Here is an 18,924-nt window from a genome sequence, read left to right as displayed (position 1 = left end):
TGATATTTGGCCCATAGGAGAACTGACCTCTAGGGGAAGGTCCCAGGAGTCTGCATTTTCAAAGAGCTTCCCAGGAAAACATGAAGCACAATAGCGGTTAAGGACCTCTGGTTGCACCATTAACCAGCTCAAAAATAGTTCATTCAGAATTTGCTCATGACTGCTTGATTGTTCTATTAGAGGGTTAATAGATATAATAAATAAAAATACAGGATGCCTGGTTAAATTTGATTTTCTGATAAACACTGAATATTTGTTGGCATGCATAGGTCCCATGCCTTATTTGTATTATGTTTTTTTCACCTGGCAACCTTTCATGCTATAGAAAGCCAGGACAGTCTTGGTTCTTTTACAAATGTTAATACCAAGGGGTCAAAAATGATCTCTAGACAAAGAGAGGTTGGCGGAAGCTGTGGTATTGCCTGTTAACTTGTGTCTTGAACCTCTGGAAGATCCTTGTGTTAGAAAGAAATTGAAGATGCCTTTTTTAAATCTTTCACTCGTTTTTTTCCCTTTATGCTGCATTTTGCCAGAGCTGCATTCACTTTTATTCCTGAAATAAATTAAAGGGTTTCTTTTTTTTTAGAGTGCAAAGGAATCTAGCTACACTGCTCCTATTAAGCCATCACTTCACGTGGAAAACTGTTCCAGTGTTTCTCATGTGGATACAACTACCATCTCCTAAATTTCAGAACTTTATTTTGATGAGACTTGTGAGGAATCTAAGACCTCCCTGTTGACCAATGTGTTGGCTTCCCAAATAGTTTTTCTTCCAAATGGAATATTTTTCCACTGTTTGTGAATTGCATCTCTTTAGTCTACTTTGGAAAAAATTTACCCAAGACATGCTGGGTAAGGTAGGAAACAAAGGCCTTGGCCATTTTTTAAGAGCAGACCAGGTCACGGCCAACACCACCAAGATTCATTTTCACTGAAATTGATCTCTGGGTACCACCCTCGTTTAGTGATACTTAGTCTTAGTGACTCAATATCTCTGGGTACCACTCATACTTAGTCTTACTGACTCAGCAGAAAAGACTTACGGTCATTAGGTCAGCAAATATTTTTACTTTGGCTTTTATTTACTAAGTTTTCAGATATACTTAATGGGCACACTTGTGAATATGGCCATACTGGCAGAGCCTGTAATAGGTGGTTGTGATTGCCAAGGAAATAGTTCGGCAGCCTGGACCCAACCTTCATCATCTGAAGGTTGTTTATTCCCAGGCTTTGCTCCTGGGCTTTTACCATCGCACTGAGATCTTGAAACCTGGACCCAGATGATCCTGTACAGTCCTTAGGCCTAAAACAGGCTGAAGGTAAATTTTGAATCTCTACCTCTGATACCTCTGGGTACCTCAGAGCAGAGTGTGTGTGGGTAGAACAAGGGACTCTGACTTACAACCCTGTTTCCCATTTTCTGGAGCTGAAGACAATTTGTTCTTATTGAAATATTCCTTCAAACTCAACAAATATCTACCGATACCTCTGGTTCCCCCTCAAAACATTATTTTAGAATGGATCAAGTGGTTCTGCAGCTCCAGAAAAGGTAACTCACCTTTTTCATAAGTATGTATAAGTTAAGTTGGAAATGGGGAAATGAAAGCTCTCTGCTCTGGGATGGGCACATCGGGCCCCACAACGAGAATCCCCTACCAAGCATAACTAAATGGAGTAAGGGGACATGAATGGTTTGGACCCCTGAGTCTCCAAACAAAGTTGTTTACAGCAAGTAGTGAAAACCCTGCCCCAGACTGTGCTTCTTCCCATGGGGCAGATGGGCTAATGAATGAACAACCTGCAGCAGCAATTTCAAGCCTCTTTAAGAGATGCAGAGAGCGAGAGGGTGCAGGAGGGAAGACAGAATGGGGGGCCCCCTTTGTTCCAGGAGAGCCACCTTCCAGCCATAGTTCCACTGCTAAGCGCCTTCACGTCTGAGTGTCAAATTGTTCATCTGTAAAGAAGTGATAATACTACCTCTTTGGCTGGGCTATCCAGAAGATTAAAGGGAAGAATATATGTTAAGTGCTTAGCACAATGTCTGGGAGGGACAGGGCTTTGAAGGAGCTTGGTAAACCTTCATTCTCTCTTGCCTGTAAAATTCTTAGTGCAAGAAGGATGCTTCTTGCACTAAGGCTTTAAGAGATCATTCACGACCTTGTATGTTTATATTCTGTGCTTCCTCCGATTAATAATCTGCCATTGAGTTCACCAGTGACCAATCTTGAGATAAAATGATCTTTCTTTACTTGCAATCTGTGCTATATTTGAAACTCTGTCAGAGGCAGTCTCAGAAACTCATGACCAAACCCTCAGTTATTCGGATTTCTTTCAGGTTTGCTGCTATTTTAATTATATGTGATTTCTTATTTTCCTTTTGGGACAAGAGCTCTGTATTTTCATCACCATAGTTATCTTTTGATGACTCAAAGTATTTGGCTGTTTTCCTCTATTTGGGCATAGAGACAGGGATGTTATAATTTGTCTAAAAGTATCTGCTGTCTCCAAACAGTAGAGAGAGTGCCTTACATTTATAAAGTGCCAAAACATTATCATTGTCTTGTGTTTGGTGCTTGCAAACTCAGAATTTTACGTGTTATTAAAAGCTTTCAACACCTTCTTTTCCTACTTTGAAAAATAATCAGCATATTGCCTCTAGCATTCTTTCAAGGAAAGCCAAAGACTGTTTTCCAACTTCTGAAAATCTAATTCCTAAAGCAATAGCAGTACAAGCTGCTTGTACCTTTTGCGAGGAGGCTAACAAGTCATTTGTCGATTTTGTTTTCAAATGCATTTCAGATTTGCAGTTCTTCATATTAAAACTAATTGCTTGCTTGATGGTAGAAATATTCTATTGTGTCAGAGAAAAGGCATTATAGACACCCCTCGAAAGCGCTCCAGATACCCTTCCAAGAGCATTGACACACTGTGCTCAGAGAGGAGCAGAAATTCTGACGGCCAATTCAAATCCTTGACATGAAGTTCACACAGTGCCCACATGTTTTGTATTTCTGTTTAGAAAAAGTGAAAAACCAACTCTGTCCATGTGTGTTCCTGATCTTACATACAGTTATTCCTCTAACTATAGCTCAGAACATTTGTCAGCGAACTGTGAAGCTCTTGTTAAAAATAAAATAGAAATTCAAATCTCAAAATAAATAAGGAGCGATTTGTAATGCATTGCCTGTTTTTCATTTTGGGTTGGCAAATCTGAGGCCTGTGGAATGCTGTTGTGGGTGACCCCATTTAAATAATTATTCAGAGGCTATCGAATCTTATAATTCTGATGTCTCCTTTTGCTGTTGGTGTAGAAAACTACAAAGCCGAATCGATTTTTTTAAATGTATTTTTGTATTTTGTCAATATGTATAAAAATGGAGGAGAGGAAGTGAAATGATTCATTTTAAATGACGTATGAATCCATTTTCTCCCGCAGTGCTGTTACAGAACTCCCGTCCACACTAAGGGAGGTGAGTGCATGCATGAAGAGGTGAATTCTAGTCACAGCCCACTGCTGCTGCCTTTAAAAAAAGATGTACGGATTTTTTATTAATTCCCTGCAGCCGTGCTCTCCTTCAAGATTCTGCTTTCTAGCCAGTATACTATTTTTCAGTTTATTGGCCTCTGAGGGCAATGCCCTGCCTTCTGTATGCCTGCTCTACTTCCCCTACTGTCAACAGGACTTGAGTGAGATGGTCAAGGACAGCAAATGGCAATCACTGCCCTTAGAGAGTTTGCCACACTGAGTTGAGAAGGAAAGGGCCAGATATTTCTAACGTTGCGTATGGTGTTACCTATTTGGTTGTCATCTATGCACAAAAGTACACCCAATTTGCTGTTTAAAAAATATGTATATTGGCACCTGTTTTTTTTTCCCCAGTTCTCATGTAACCGTTCAGAAAGCTGCTAAACATTCCATTGCAGCAGCGTTTTTGACTTGCGGCAGAACAAAAATCACAGGCATGCTATGTTAGCTAGGCAGTGTAAAAGCATATTGCATACGTTATTATCCGATGAGCACATCGTCATAAGTCCATAATCATTCTGAATAATAATGGCAGCAGTAACACTGATAACCGATGGGTGGTAAGCCAAGAATAGGCGGCTAAGTGGCTGTCTCTAAGAAGTCACCTTGTAAATCAGAGGCAGAGCAGAGGGAAGGAAGCACTGGCTTGACTTCCAGGCAGGGCCTCCAACCCCTATCATGGACAAAAAAAAAAATAGACGCTGCAGCAATTTGGGGGAAAATGGGGCCGAGGAATGTTACAAACCATTTTAAGGAACTTTTTGGTTATTTCACATACTTAGTTTATATAGCTCAAGTCAGGAGCATTCTTGTAAAAGAGTATTGCTTCAAATTATAGACATGCTGAGGGTCACAGACAGCTTTATGGGCGGGTGAAATACCGCTGCCTTGTCATGGTGGGGATAAACTGAGTCTACTTGACATCTGGATGGCCACCCCTGCCCCTCAAATCCAGCCAGGCACTCAGAAATCTGGGATCATCCTGCAAACCTGGGATCTGAGCCACAGAAGCACACCCCTCCCAGTTGGAACCTCATACCTTCTGATCTGCCCTGGCAGTCCTGATAGAAATCAGCTTTTGGAAACACTTTGAATTCTTTTCTTTGAGCTGACCGACCTCTGTAGTGAATCTCCACTCGTCCTCCACCCTTCCCTAGGATTATGGTCCCCCTTCCAGCTGGCCCTCATGGACCTCGTGCTTCTCTTCCCCCTGGAGCTGCCTTTGAAGTCAGAGGGGGCTGTGCAGTGGCCAATGGGAGTGGGGAAGTGGGTGGAGGGGGGGAGTGGGGGCCGGCTGAAATCCATGTTGTTCCATGGGATTACAGGTTTCTCCTTTGCTTCCTTTTAAAAATATATATTTACTTTTGATTTTGAAATGCGTGTCTTCTCTTGGCTAAAGAAAAGACAGAATTATTCTGGTTTTAAAGGACACCACTAGAGCCAGCCTGTTTATGCAAAGTTGACTGTAACAAGCAGCTGCCACCAAAGCCACTAGTGCCAGGACTTGGAAATTGGACATACACCCACCCCACTTAGGCTTCGGCTATTCTGGGAGTGGAGGAAGGCTGGGAGGTGTCAGAAAACTTAGAAATGAATCCTGATGCTCTCTCTTCTTTAGTGTCTCATTCTCCAGCTACCTGGAGAAAATTACCTCTCAGAACCTCAATTTTCCTTATTTGTAAAATGGAAATAGAACTCTTAGCTCGTGGGGGTGTTCTGAAGATTAAAGGATGTAGTATTCTTAAGCACTTTATATAGTTGCTGGTTCATCTGAACTGCTTAAGAACCTTTGTCATTATTAGGATCATATTTATGGTACAACAAATTTCTATGGAATGTTTACAGGGCTCTAGTGGGCAGAAATTGACAGAGTCCTCTTTGAAAGCAACACCCCTGGAGTCATAACAAATCTTTTCGTGGCTACATGCACCAGTAGTGATAGTCCTGATTCGTAGAGGCTATTGGGATTTCTTAAAATCAGTAGTTATCAAAAGGGGAGGCCTGAGTCGTTTGTAGATTTGTTCTTGAGCATCTACCAGTCTGGTTTGAGCTGTTGCAGTTTTGTCACTCAGATTTGCATCTTGTCTTTCTTTCTGTTTTTAGTTGTTTGGATTTCTCCCAAAGTATTTGTGGCTAAAATTCCCTTTGGACTCTGAGCTGCCTTTTTTACATAAGCTTTGGATTGGAATCAATAGAATGTCAAGATGCCGGGCACATTCAGCCTAATAGCAGGTGGGTGTCTGCTGGACAGTGTGCCTGATTTGCCTGATAGTTGCAAATTTAGGCCAGAATTAATGATCCAGGGAAGATGCTGTTGATGTTGCAGGATTTTTGCAGAGTTTTCACAAGTAGTTTTGTTTTCTCCTTCTAATGGGATTGTGTTTGCTCAAGAAATACGTGTTCATGTACGTATGTGTGTGTTTATTATGACATAGAGCCTATTTATTCTTGGTAACTAACATTCGCACACACCTCAAAATCTGGCTTATAAACCTAAATAGAATTTAGTTTAAGTTAACAGTTTTTCTCTGTCTGATTAATCTTCAAGGAGAAGAAAACATTCAAATGCTGAGTGAATCGCTGAAGTTTTTGTTTACACTTACTAGGATACTTTTCTGTTGTATTTTGGGCTAATGTCAGAAAACAAGGGGTCGGCAGAAGGGAGGTGAGTTGGGGTGGCGGGTGAAGGAATGGGGTTACAGCCAGACACTACTAAGTTTGAATCTTGCTTCTACTGTTTAGAGGATGTTTAACATTGAGAAAACCTCCTGCCTTTTGATTTTCTTTTTCTTCTGGACTTTCCTTGTATATCAGGGAGTAAAAAACGATTAAATGTGGAAATGCAAGTAAAGTACCTGGTGTCATCTTAGGCGCCCCTGAATGGTGACTTGCTAGCTCATCAGTAGAAATGCAAGACCTCAGCAATGGTTTCTGGTTTCTGCCATGTTTATACTGTAACTGGTCTTTTTGTTTTTTCATACTCTGTATCTTGCAGCAGGCCTTCTCTTGTTTCTGCTTTTAATTTCAAATATAAACCCAACTCTGGAACCCAGACCTTCTCATGGTTGACCACAAATGGCCTTAAATTCAGGAGACCTCCCACAGCGGGGATGATATTAAACATTCTGATCTAGACTTGGGCAGGGGATGAATAAAATGCAAATGCGGTTTATGCAAATCAGCTTCCCATTTGTTTGGAGATGGTCCGGAGGCAGCAGCAGTCATGGGGTGTTCCAGGATTCTAGAACAGAGCAAGCAGTGCTCTGAATGACAAGCTGGTGGCTTCACATGGCTCATTACAGGATGCCACTGACCCCTAGAGAAGACCGGCCTCTATATTTTGTGGTCAAAGAAAGGAAAACAATAGTTTGACAGTACCATTGAGTCCTAGTTCAAACGGTTTAGAAAATTCTACCACGTCTCCACTTCTTGCAACAAAATGGCAGTCATTCCCTTCCTTTGGTTCAAAGCCCCAGTCGGTCCTCATGGGCATTCATAGTCACGCGTCCAGTAACGTTAGCGTTGAAGATTGACCCCAGGATGAAGACTTCCATTTTCTTCTGGAGTGAAAGGTTAAAAATTCTCCCTATGCAGTGGTGACATTACATATATTTTATAATGTTTGTTTCGTAGTATCCATTATTTTTAAATTTGTAGAACTAGATTTTAAATAATAACATTCTTTATTTTTATTCAGAAAAAGATGTGTATTTTTTTGCAGGGCCAGTTTGAGGGCGGTGTCCAAAAGGTCCTTTGTCATGTTTCACTTGAGTGAGAAAAGTCTAATATTTGGGGTCATTCTGCAGTGTTATCTCTCCATATTGTCTTGTCCACCATTAGGATGTGTGACAAATATGACAAATATCTATCATTTCATTTTGCCTTGAGTCATAGCTTTTGAAGGGATGAAGTCTTAGCTATGGATGACAACTGTACCTGTGAACACAGATGCAAGTTTGGCTTCAACTTTGTGTTTCCCTACAGTGAGGGGCGGGCTTTTCTTTTCACGGACTGCATCATTTACACTAGCTGTTTTCTTCCTTGGGGGTGGTGGCAAGTGGGGAGCATTACTAATACAGTCTGTTAGTGGAAAAAGCACCAGCACTGGAGAAGGAGCTAGTCTTAAATATTTGTGTGATCATTATTTTTATGCATCTGAGTCTTCCTGTCTTTAAATTGTACAAAAGAAGTCTTTCTGCCATGTTCTTATGAAGCTTAAGGAAGAAGCTATTTATAGGAAACAGTAACTCTAACAATGGAAGATATTTACTTAATTACAGCTACCATCCCATTTTCTGTATGATTTGCCTGGTTTAAGGTGTACTTAGGTCCTACTCTTAGGTCTACAGGCTGGTGGTAAGGCAAAACAAACGGAGTTTTGATATTCTATTCAACAGCAAGATGAGCATTATTTTGATACATATGCCTTACGACTATGTGATGTGTGTGTGTTTGTGTGTGTGTGTGTGTGTGTGTGTGTGTGTGTGTAATGGGTAATCATAGTTTGTTTTGACTTAGGAAGCTCAATGAAAGTGGCAGACATCTTGAGTTGGGGACCTAAGGAGGAGATAGAAAGTATTTGCTCAAAGACTCGTAGAGGTCTTCCTCAACCCCACTCACGGATTTTCATTGTACTTCGTGTTTGTTTGAGGCAGTAGAGCAAAGTGGTTAAGAAGTCAAGAATGAGTTCAGTCTGGGTTGAAATGCTGGCACTTATTAGTGTTGATCTTAGTTAGTTACTTAACCTCTGTGGGCTCCGTTTCTTCATCGGTACAACGGGAGAAACTAGAGAACCAGGTTCATAATGCTACTGCGTGGATTAAATGAAGATGACTTACGTAAGGTGTCTAGCACGTAGTTAGGCACTGAGTAGATAAATCATAGCTCTTGTTATTGTTATTATCATTACTATGATATGTATAATGGGGGATAGTGGATAGTCTTATCTTAAGCAGTCACTGTGGAGATTACATGCAATAATTATGCATAAATTCGTCCTGCAAAGAGAGTGCTCAATAAAGTCTAGCTGTTTTTATTACTAACTTGGGATGAGAGCATCTAATTTTGAGAGATGTTAAATAGTAGCTATGAAAAAGGGCATCCTTTTGTAGGGTTCTATGTATGTTAGATCAATTTTATTGTTTTACTATATATTTCCATAATATTCTGCATATTTTTTTGAGAATAACAGTTGCATTTGTTTCACTGAACAACTTTGGAGGTTAAAGCTAAGCTTCCTCCCTACTCCCCTCTCCTGGCCCTTATCTAAAGTAGAAAACCATCTGAAAAAATAGTACCTAGAGAAAATTCCCATGTGAGGAATAAAATTGTCCTTGTGAAGGGTTAGGGCTCTAGGAACTGTGTGCGGAAAATCATGGAAAGATAATCTCTGTAAGATTCTGAAAGTTACTGGGACGGATCAGCTCTGAAGGTTAGAATGTCCCAATCCTTCCCATAGTAAATACTGCAGGGACATTTATTTTAAATTAATTTTGATTCATTTAATTTTTTATGCTATGTCATACTATCTAAAGAAGCAGAGGTAATGAGAAAGGATAGATAAGGTTCATCCATTTTGTTAGATCAAAACTTAAGGAAACACTTTTAACCCATTTGAAATCCTTGCTGCTGGTAAACTGGAGTGGGCAAAGTTCCCCAATAGTAACAACCAAGGAATTAATCCAGGGAGCAACTGAGGGGCACTCTGTCCCATGAACAGAATTCAAATGTGGGTTAAAGCAAAGAATTTTGGGAGCAGAGCACTCCCATTTTGGCAATAGTGGCTTGAAGCCCTAGGTACACACAGCATCAGGCAGTAGATGTCATGGGAAGAGCCTCCAAGCACATCCCAGGGTTCCTACAGGATAAAGTCAAGATCAGAGCTCGTGGTTCGCTTAAAGCATGTTTCCTCAAGGCGTTGTGCAAGGAAGAAAATATATCTTACTTTATATAATATGTGTGCTGCATGTTGATTGTACTGATCTGTACCTCCTGAAAATCAGTGAGAAGGAAGAGAAAAATGAGCCTTTCTTAAGCTAATCAGAATCTGACAATGGGTATATGGATGTTTTAGGAATAGGAGGTGATTGGCACTAGCTTTTCGTTATTGATGGGCTCCTGTGGCTCCCTGGACTGTCTTTATCCCTGAAATAGGATTTATTTATTTTTTTCCCTCAGGGAATATGGGCTCCCCTTTATCTTACCTCTAAGCTTTCAGTCTTAGGAAGCCTCCACAATTACATTGCTCTGTTGTCCTAACCTCTCTATTTAAGCACTGGTGAACTAAGGCTTCTTAGCTACTTGCCTCACAAAATGCAAGAGTTGATTAGTATGTGCACAGGACTAGGAAATGCCTTTTAGGAGTGGCATGAGCATGTACCAGGCCTTATAGTAATGACTTAGGCATTGCACTCATTTCCTTCTTTAAATAATTAGCAGGAGAAATTACATGAAAAAATATATGCTGAAAGGTATAAATGAAAAAAAATAGTGGGGACCAATTAAAACCATGAAAGGCATTCTTTTAATGATCTTAATTCTGTATTTCTGTCAAGCAGTAGAAATTCCATGCCTAGGTTGGGTGACTGGATACAGTCAGACTTGGAGGTTCTTCCTTAGACATTTCTGCAGCTTTTTCTCCCCTTCCTGTCTTTTGGGACATGACAATATGCCCTCCAGAGCCACAGAGGACAGACTTTCTTCCCTGGGGTCCCATGCAGTCCTGCCTGGGTTCAGTAGAGAATCACTTACTCTGTGGGAGCTGGCCTCCCCCGCAGATGCCTGCTGACACAGGGTTCTAAGTGGCGCTGAAAGCTGCTTTATGAGCTCTGCAGAATCGGTGTGCGTGCCTGCAGCTGCACGTCTGTGAGAATACTGGTGGGTTCAGGCATTGCTGTCCCTACCTTAGTCAGGCTTTCTGTGTGGGAGCTATATGAGGCTTTTGTACTCCTGCTGACTTTTCATTGCAAATGGGACCACATCCAAAAAGCAGGGAAGAGGGTGGGCTTGAAGGGGGAGCATGGTAGGGGCAATGAATAAATATATGAGAGGGCTGAGGAAAGGCAAGAGGCAGACGAGGGCCTCTGTGGCATCATGAAAGGATGTGTAACTTAGAACTGGGAAATATGGTTGGTGTTCTACCATGGCTGCTGACCTTGAACCCCGGTTTCCATATTTGTAAAATTGTGGTCCAAAGAGCTCTCTACAAGTTGGAGGTGAGATTGAGGGAGATAATGCTTGTCAAGTTATCTGTCATCAGGGCTCAATAAGTGTCTCTAGCCCCTAAGCCTTTCCAAGACACCACTCCTCAGGTTTGACTGAGGTGACCATCTGTCCTCTGGGTTCAAAGAGCAAGATGTTACTCAAATGTTTTATTTCTCTTACTGTTCCTCGTCCCACTTGGTTCATTGCAGATGATCATTTTTCAGGGCAGTCTTTGTATTATCAGTCTTCTAGTTCTGCTTTTCCCACTCAAAGGGGGCTCAATCGTGTTCAGTTATAATGAGAATTCCAAAATTATCCCCACTTGAAAACTGCGAACCTTTTAATTTCTGATTACACATGTAAGGTGAGCTTATTTGTAGATAATTTGGAAAATCCAAAGTTAAAGACTAAAATAACCAGCAATTATAATCGCAGGACACAGAAAGAATCATTGCATGTGTGGGTATGTGTTTTACATAGGCATGAGAGTATATATGGTGGGTATTTTATTGAGTATCATATTAATATGTTATTTAGAGTTCTGGATTCTGCAACATAAGGTTTGTTGAGATCAAGGGTAGGTGAATTTTATTTTCTTCATTTTAGAATGAGAATATAAATTCATATACATTTTCCTTTCTTGTTGTTGTTCAGGAGTACCAATGCTTCAGCTTTGCTGATAGTCAGTGATAATGATTGCAAATATTTTTGTTATTTATCTTCTTGGCATTGGTTCTACATGCCACACACACATACGTAGTTAACACACGTATACCCACACATACATGTTATATAACATATATATTATATATGTATTATTTTGATTTATATATATTTTATATAACATATATATAAAAATATATAACACACACACACACACACATATATATATATATACATATATATAACATATAACACATATATATGATTTTTTAAATTCTTTTCGCAGAAGAGGAAAATGAGGCACAGGGAGGTTAAGTAACTTGCCCACACGTCACACAGTCTGTAACAATGGAGCCCAGCTTCAGTCCCAGGGGCTGTGGAGCATGCGCTTTTATCTATTCTGCTTACTGCATTGATAATGCTGGTGTAAGAAATAATGATCAATCAAGGAGCATGAAATTTCAGTTATGCAAGATGAATAAGTTCCAGCGATCTGTTATACAACATTGTGCCTATATTAACAATTCTGTATTATACACTTAAGAATTGAGGGTTTGTTGAGGGTAATCTTGCTAATTGTTCTTACCACAATAAAATGAAATTTTTAAAAAATAAATGAAATAATGCCCCAAATTGGAATTTTATAATCCTGGTAAAATTCACCAGGATTATGTGCCAATCCTTCCACAGTTTGTGAATTGGAAATATGGTATTTCATTATATATATATATATCTCAAAGTAAAAAGGGGTCTTTGTTTAAATTTTTTTTTAAACAGTTGAAACCAGAACACTAGTCAGGCAAATTCTCATGGGCATAGTAGACATGGAATCAGTTTAGTAATGATCCCATCACTTGTACAATGGGGCCATGATATTTCTCAAAGTCAGAAGAAAAATGTTCTAATCCAAAAGATCAACACAGGAAGGTAAGCTGATTCTCATGGAGTTTAGTTTAATCAAAGAAATTCCCAGGTAGTATGTGAATGTTAAAAATAGTAGAGGGTTTTTTTTTTGTTTTTGAGTTGGCTTCCCTTTATAGATCAGTGTTCTCCAGTTTGACTATAAGGAAATCTACACTCTTTTATATAAAGCATTTCTTACTTGATATTTGGCCCTTAGTTACATGTTAGAAAAGGTGTATTTCCAGTTTTACCATCAAATGAGGAAGCTCACTTTTACTTTGCTTTCAAAATGATATTCAAAAAAAAAAAACACTTACTTTCTTTCAGCATTTCAGGACATGGGCACAAGTAGATTTTGGCCTTGAAACTGCTTTGTCATCTAGTTTGTAGCTGGCTAAGGAATGAAAAAAAAAAAGAAAAACAGACTTATCTTGGTCACTGTAATTGTCACTGACAGCAGACACCAGTTTGCCCACAGTTCCAAAGAATTCCCAAGGAAGAGCTACTTCTGCTCTTCTGTCCGAGATTTTCCAGATTTGTTTTGTTTGCTCATTTGATATATAATCTTGTGGTTTAAACCACCTAAAGCAGAAAAACATATTCGATTCTTAGGTCATTTTAACTAGAACTTGCTCAGGTTCTAACTATTTCAACAAATTAAAGGACTTGACTGTGGAATTTTTTCTTTTTTCAAGTGAACACTCTGCTATTACTCAAGCTCTAACCACAGGTTCAGCAGACAAATGCAAACTGTCTCTTTAGATGTGGTCACAATTGACAGCTCAAAAGAATGAAATCAGAACCCTTAAAATTGAAATAAAAAATCACTCCTGGAATAAAAACACGTATTTCAAAGATCATATTAAAATGATAATAATTTTAAACATCCCGTTTTAGCATAAACTTCTCCTGATTAAACACTAACCACAAAACTGTAAGGCTGTATTGTTTTTATTTATTTATTTATTTTACATATTTATTGGAGTATAATTGCTTTACAATGGTGTGTTAGTTTCTGCTTTATAACAAAGTGAATCAGTTATACGTATACATATGTTCCCATATCTCTTCCCTCTTGCGTCTCCCTCCCTACCACCCTCCCCATCCCACCCCTCTAGGTGTTCACAAAGCACCGAGCTGATCTCCCTATGCTATGTAGCTGCTTCCCACTAATTATCTATTTTACGTTTAGTAGTGTATATGTGTCCATGCCACTCTCTCACTTTGTCACAGCTTACCCTTCCCCCTCCCCATATCCTCAAGTCCATTCTCTAGTAGTCTGTGTCTTTATTCCTGTCTTAAACCTACGTTCTTCATGACATTTTTTTTCTTAAATTCCATATATATGTGTTAGCATACGGTATTTGTCTTTCTCTTTCTGACATTCTTCACTCTGTATGACAGACTCTAGATCCATCCACTTCATTACAAAGAGCTCAATTTTGTTTCTTTTTATGACTAATATTCCATTGTATATATGTGCCACATCTTCTTTATCCATTCATCCAATGATGGACACTTAGGTTGTTTCCATCTCCTGGCTATTGTAAACAGAGCTGCAATGAACATTTTGGTACATGACTCTTCTTGAATTATGGTTTTCTCAGGGTATATGCCCGGTAGTGGGAATGCTGGGTCATATGGTAGTTCTATTTTTAGTTTTTTAAGGAAGCTCCATACTGTTCTCCGTAGTGTCTGTACCAATTCACATTCCCACCAGCAGTGCAGGAGTGTTCCCTTTTCTCCACACCCTCTCCAGCATTTATTGTTTCTAGATTTTTTGATGATGGCCATTCTGACTGGTGTGAGATGATATCTCATTGTAGTTTTGATTTGCATTTCTCTAATGATTAATGATGTTGAGCATTCTTTAATGTGTTTGTTGGCAGTCTGTATATCTTCTTTGGAGAAATGTCTATTTAGGTCTTTTGCCCATTTTTGGATTGGGTTGTTTGTTTTTTTGTTATTGAGCTACATGAGCTGCTTGTAAATTTTGGAGATTAATCCTTTGTCAGCTGCTTCATTGGCAAATATTTTCTCCCATTCTTAGTGTTTTCTTTTGCTCTTGTTTATGGTTTCCTTTGTTGTGCAAAAGCTTTAAAGTTTCATTAGGTCCCATTTGCTTATTTTTGTTTTTATTTCCATTTCTCTAGGAGGTGGGTCAAAAAGGATCTTGCTGTGATTTATGTCACAGAGTGTTCTGCCTATGTTTTCCTCTAAGAGTTTGATAGTTTCTGGCCTTACATTTAGGTCTTTAATCCATTTTGAGCTTATTATTGTGTATGGTGTTAGGGAGTGATCTAATCTCATACTTTTACATGTACCTGTCCAGTTTTCCCAGCATCACTTATTGAAGAGGCTGTCCTTTCTCCACTGTACATCCCTGCCTCCTTTATCAAAGATAAGGTGACCATATGTGTGTGGGTTTATCTCTGGGCTTTCTATCCTGTTCCATTGATCTATCTTTCTGTTTTTGTGCTAGTACCATACTGTCTTGATTACTGTAGCTTTGTAGTATAGTCTGAAGTCAGGGAGCCTGATTCCTCCAGCTCTGTTTTTCGTTCTCAAGATTGCTTTGGCTATTTGGGGTCTTTTGTGTTTCCATACAAATTGTGAAATTTTTTGTTCTAGTTCTGTGAAAAATGCCAGTGGTAGTTTGATAGGGATTGCATTGAATCTGTAGATTGCTTTGGGTAGTAGAGTCATTTTCACAATGTTGATTCTTCCAATCCAAGAACATGGTATATCTCTCCATCTATTTGTATCATCTTTAATTTCTTTCATCAGTGTCTTATAATTTTCTGCATACAGGTCTTTTGTCTCCTTAGGTTGGTTTATTCCTAGATATTTTATTCATTTTGTTACAATGGTAAATGGGAGTGTTTTCTTGATTTCGCTTTCAGATATTTCATCATTAGTGTATAGAAATGCCAGAGATTTCTGTGCATTAATTTTGTATCCTGCTACTTTACCAAATTCATTGTTTAGCTCTAGTAGTTTTCTGGTAGCATCTTTAGGATTCTCTTTGTATAGTATCATGTCATATGCAAACAGTGACAGCTTTACTTCTTCTTTTCCGATTTGGATTCATTTTATATCCTTTTCTTCTCTGACTGCTGTGGCTAAAACTTCCAAAACTATGTTGAATAAGAGTGGTGAGAGAGGGCAACCATGTCTTGTTCCTGATCTTAGTGGAAATGCTTTCAGTTTTTCACCATTGAGGACAATGTTGGCTGTGGGTTTGTCATATATGGCCTTTATTATGTTGAGGAAAGTTCCCTCTATGCCTACTTTCTGCAGGGTTTTTATCATAAATCAGTATTGAATTTTGTCGAAAGCTTCCTCTGCATCTATTGAGATGATCATATGGTTTTTCTCCTTCATTTTATTAATATGGTGTATCACACTGATTGATTTGCGTATATTGAATAATCCTTGCATTCCTGGGATAAACCCCACTTGATCATGGTGTATGATCCTTTTAATGTGCTGTTGGATTCTGTTTGCTAGGATTTTGTTGAGGATTTTTGCATCTATGTTCATCAGTGATATTGGCCTGTAGTTTTCTTTCTTTGTGACATCCTTGTCTGGTTTTGGTATCAAGGTGATGGTGGCCTCATAGAATGAGTTTGGGAGTGTTCCTCCCTCTGCTATATTTTGGAAGTGTTTGAGAAGGGTAGGTGTTAGCTCTTCTCTAAATGTTTGATAGAATTCGCCTGTGAAGCCATCTGGTCCTGGACTTTTGTTTGTTGGAAGATTTTTAATCACAGTTTCAATTTCAGTGCTTGTGATTGGTCTGTTCATATTTTCTATTTCTTCCTGATGCAGTCTTGGCAGGTTGTGCATTTCTAAGAATTTGTCCGTTTCTTCCAGGTTGTCCATTTTATTGGCATAGAGTTGCTTGTAGTAATCTCTCACGATATTTTGTATTTCTGCAGGGTCAGTTGTTACTTCTCCTTTTTCATTTCTAATTCTATTGATTTGAGTCTTCTCCCTTTTTTTCTTGATGAGTCTGGCTAATGGTTTATCAATTTTGTTTATCTTCTCAAAGAACCAGCTTTTAGTTTTATTGATCTTTGCTATCGTTTCCTTCATTTCTTTTTCATTTACTTCTGATCTGATTTTTTTATGATGTCTTTCCTTCTGCTAACTTTGGGGGTTTTTGTTCTTCTTTCTCTAATTGCTTTAGGTGTAAGGTTAGGTTCTTTATTCGATATGTTTCCTGTTTCTTAAGGTAGGATTGTATTGCTATAAACTTCCATCTTAGAACTGCTTTTGCTGCATCCCATAGGTATTGGGTCGTCATGTCTCCATTGTCATTTGTTTCTAGGTATTTTATGATTTCCTCTTTGATTTCTTCAGTGATCACTTCGTTATTAAGTAGTGTATTGTTTAGCCTCCATGTGTTTGTTACAGATCTTTTCCTGTAATTTATATCTAGTCTCATAGCATTGTGGTTGGAAAAGATACTTGATACAATTTCAATTTTCTTAAATTAACCAAGGCTTGATTTGTGACCCAAGATATGATCTATCCTGGAGAATGTTCCATGAGCACTTGAGAAAAATGTGTATTCTGTTGTTGTGGGATGGAATGTCCTATAAATATCAATTAAGTCCATCTTGTTTAATGTATTATTTAAAGCTTGTGTTTCCTTATTTATTTTCATTTTGGATGATCTGTCCATTGGTTAAAATGAGGTGTTAAAGTCCCCTACTATGAATGTGTTAGTGTCGATTTCCCCTTTTATGGCTGTTAGTATTTGCCTTAGGTATTGAGGTGCTCCTATGTTGGGTGCATAAATATTTACAATTGTTATATTTTCTTCTTGGATCGATCCCTTTATCATTATGTGGTGTCTTTCTTTGTCTATTCTAACAGTCTTTATTTTAAAGTCTATTTTGTCTGATATGAGAATTGCTACTTCAGCTTTCTTTTGATTTCCATTTGCATGGAATACCTTTTTCCATCCCCTTACTATCAGTCTGTATGTGTCTCTAGGTCTGAAGTGGGTCTCTTGTAGACAGCATATATATGGGTCTTGTTTTTGTATCCATTCAGCCAATCTGTGTCTTTTGGTGGGAGCATTTAGTCCATTTACATTTAAGGTAATTATCGATATGTATGTTCCTATTCCCATTTTCTTCATTGTTTTGGGTTTGTTATTGTCTTTTCCTTCTCTTGTGTTTCTTGCCTAGAGAAGTTCCTTTACCATTTGTTGTAAAGCTGGTTTGGTGGTGCTGAACTCTCTCAGCTTTTGCTTTTCTGTAAAGGTTTTAATTTCTCCATCAAATCTGAATGAGATCCTTGCCTGGTAGAGTAATCTTAGTTGTAGGTTTTTCTCCTTCATCACTTTAAATATGTCCTGCCACTCCCTTCTGGCTTGCAGAGTTTCTGCTGAAAGATCAGCTGTTAACCTTATGGGGATTCCCTTGTGTGTTATTTGTTGTTTTTCCCTTGCTGCTTTTAATATGTTTTCTTTGTAATTAATTTTTGACAGTTTGATTAATATGTGTCTTGGCATATTTCTCCATGGATTTATCTTGTATGGGACTCTCTGGGCTCCTGGACTTGATTAACTATTTTCTTTCCCATATTAGGGAAGTTTTCAACTATAATCTCTTCAAATATTTTCTCAGTCCTTTTCTTTTTCTCTTCTTCTTCTGGAACCCTTATAATTCGAATATTGGTGTGTTTAATGTTGTCCCAGAGGTCTCTGAGACTGTCCTCAGTTCTTTTCATTCTTTTTTCTTTATTCTGCTCTGCAGTAGTTATTTCCACTATTTTATCTTCCAGGTCACTTATCCATTCTTCTGCCTAGTTATTCTGCTATTGATCCCATCTAGAGTATTTTTAATTTCATTTATTGTCTTCTTCATCATTGTTTGTTTCATCTTTAGTTCTTCTAGGTCCTTGTTAAATGTTTCTTGTATTTTCTCTATTGTATTTCCAAGATTTTGGATCATGTTTACTATCATTATTCTGAATTCTTTTTCAGGTAGACTGCCTATTTCCTCTTCATTTGTTAGGTCTGGTGGGTTTTTATCTTGCTCCTTCATCTGCTGTGTGTTTTTATGTCTTCTCATTTTGCTTATCTTACTGTGTTTGGGGTCTCTTTTTGCAGGCTGCATGTTTGTAGTTTCTGTTGTTTTTGGTGGCTGTCCCCAGTGGCTACGGTTGGTTCAGTGGGTTGTGTAGACATCCTAGTGGAGGGGACTAGTGCCTGTGTTCTGGTGGATGAGGCTGGATTTTGTCTTTCTGGTGGGCAGGTCCACATCTGGTGGTGTGTTTTGGGGTGTCTGTGGCCTTATTACAATTTTAGGCAGCCTCTCTGTCAATGGGTGGTGTTGTGTTCCTGTTTTGCTAGTTGTTTAGCATAGGGTGTCCAGCTTGATGGTTGTTGAGTGAAGCTGGGTGCTGTTGTTGAGATGGAGATCTCAGGGAGATTTTCACCATTTGATATTATGTGGAGCTGGGAGGTCTCTTGTGGACCAGTGTCTTGAAGTTGGCTCTCCCACCTCAGAAGCACAGCACTGACTCCTGGCTGCAGCACCAAAAGCCTTTCATCCACATGGCTCAGAATAAAAGGGAGAAAAAGAAAGAAAGAAAGAAAGAAAGAGAGAAAGGAA

At 38.8% G+C, this 18,924-nt stretch overlaps 1 protein-coding gene across 7 annotated transcripts in view; it reads left to right on the top strand.

Annotated features, from left to right (window-relative positions):
* The window catches only part of FLRT2 (fibronectin leucine rich transmembrane protein 2), a 106,606-nt gene that overhangs the window by 44,108 nt on the left and 43,574 nt on the right, over nt 1-18,924 (top strand). Inside the window, exon 1 of one of the 7 annotated variants that reach the window (XM_079905883.1) lies at nt 229-5,758. The exons of the other annotated variants lie outside the window; for them this stretch is intronic. The gene's annotated coding sequence lies outside the window, so the exon portion shown is untranslated. Of the gene's footprint in view, nt 1-228; nt 5,759-18,924 lie in introns of those variants that run through there. 7 annotated transcript variants of the gene reach the window in all.

This window comes from Stenella coeruleoalba (assembly GCF_951394435.1).
Source record: "Stenella coeruleoalba genome assembly, chromosome: 2".
Classification (NCBI taxonomy): Eukaryota; Metazoa; Chordata; class Mammalia; order Artiodactyla; family Delphinidae; genus Stenella; species Stenella coeruleoalba.
The sequence above is the reverse complement of the archived record's forward strand: the minus strand, read 5'-3'. Positions and strand labels throughout refer to the sequence as shown.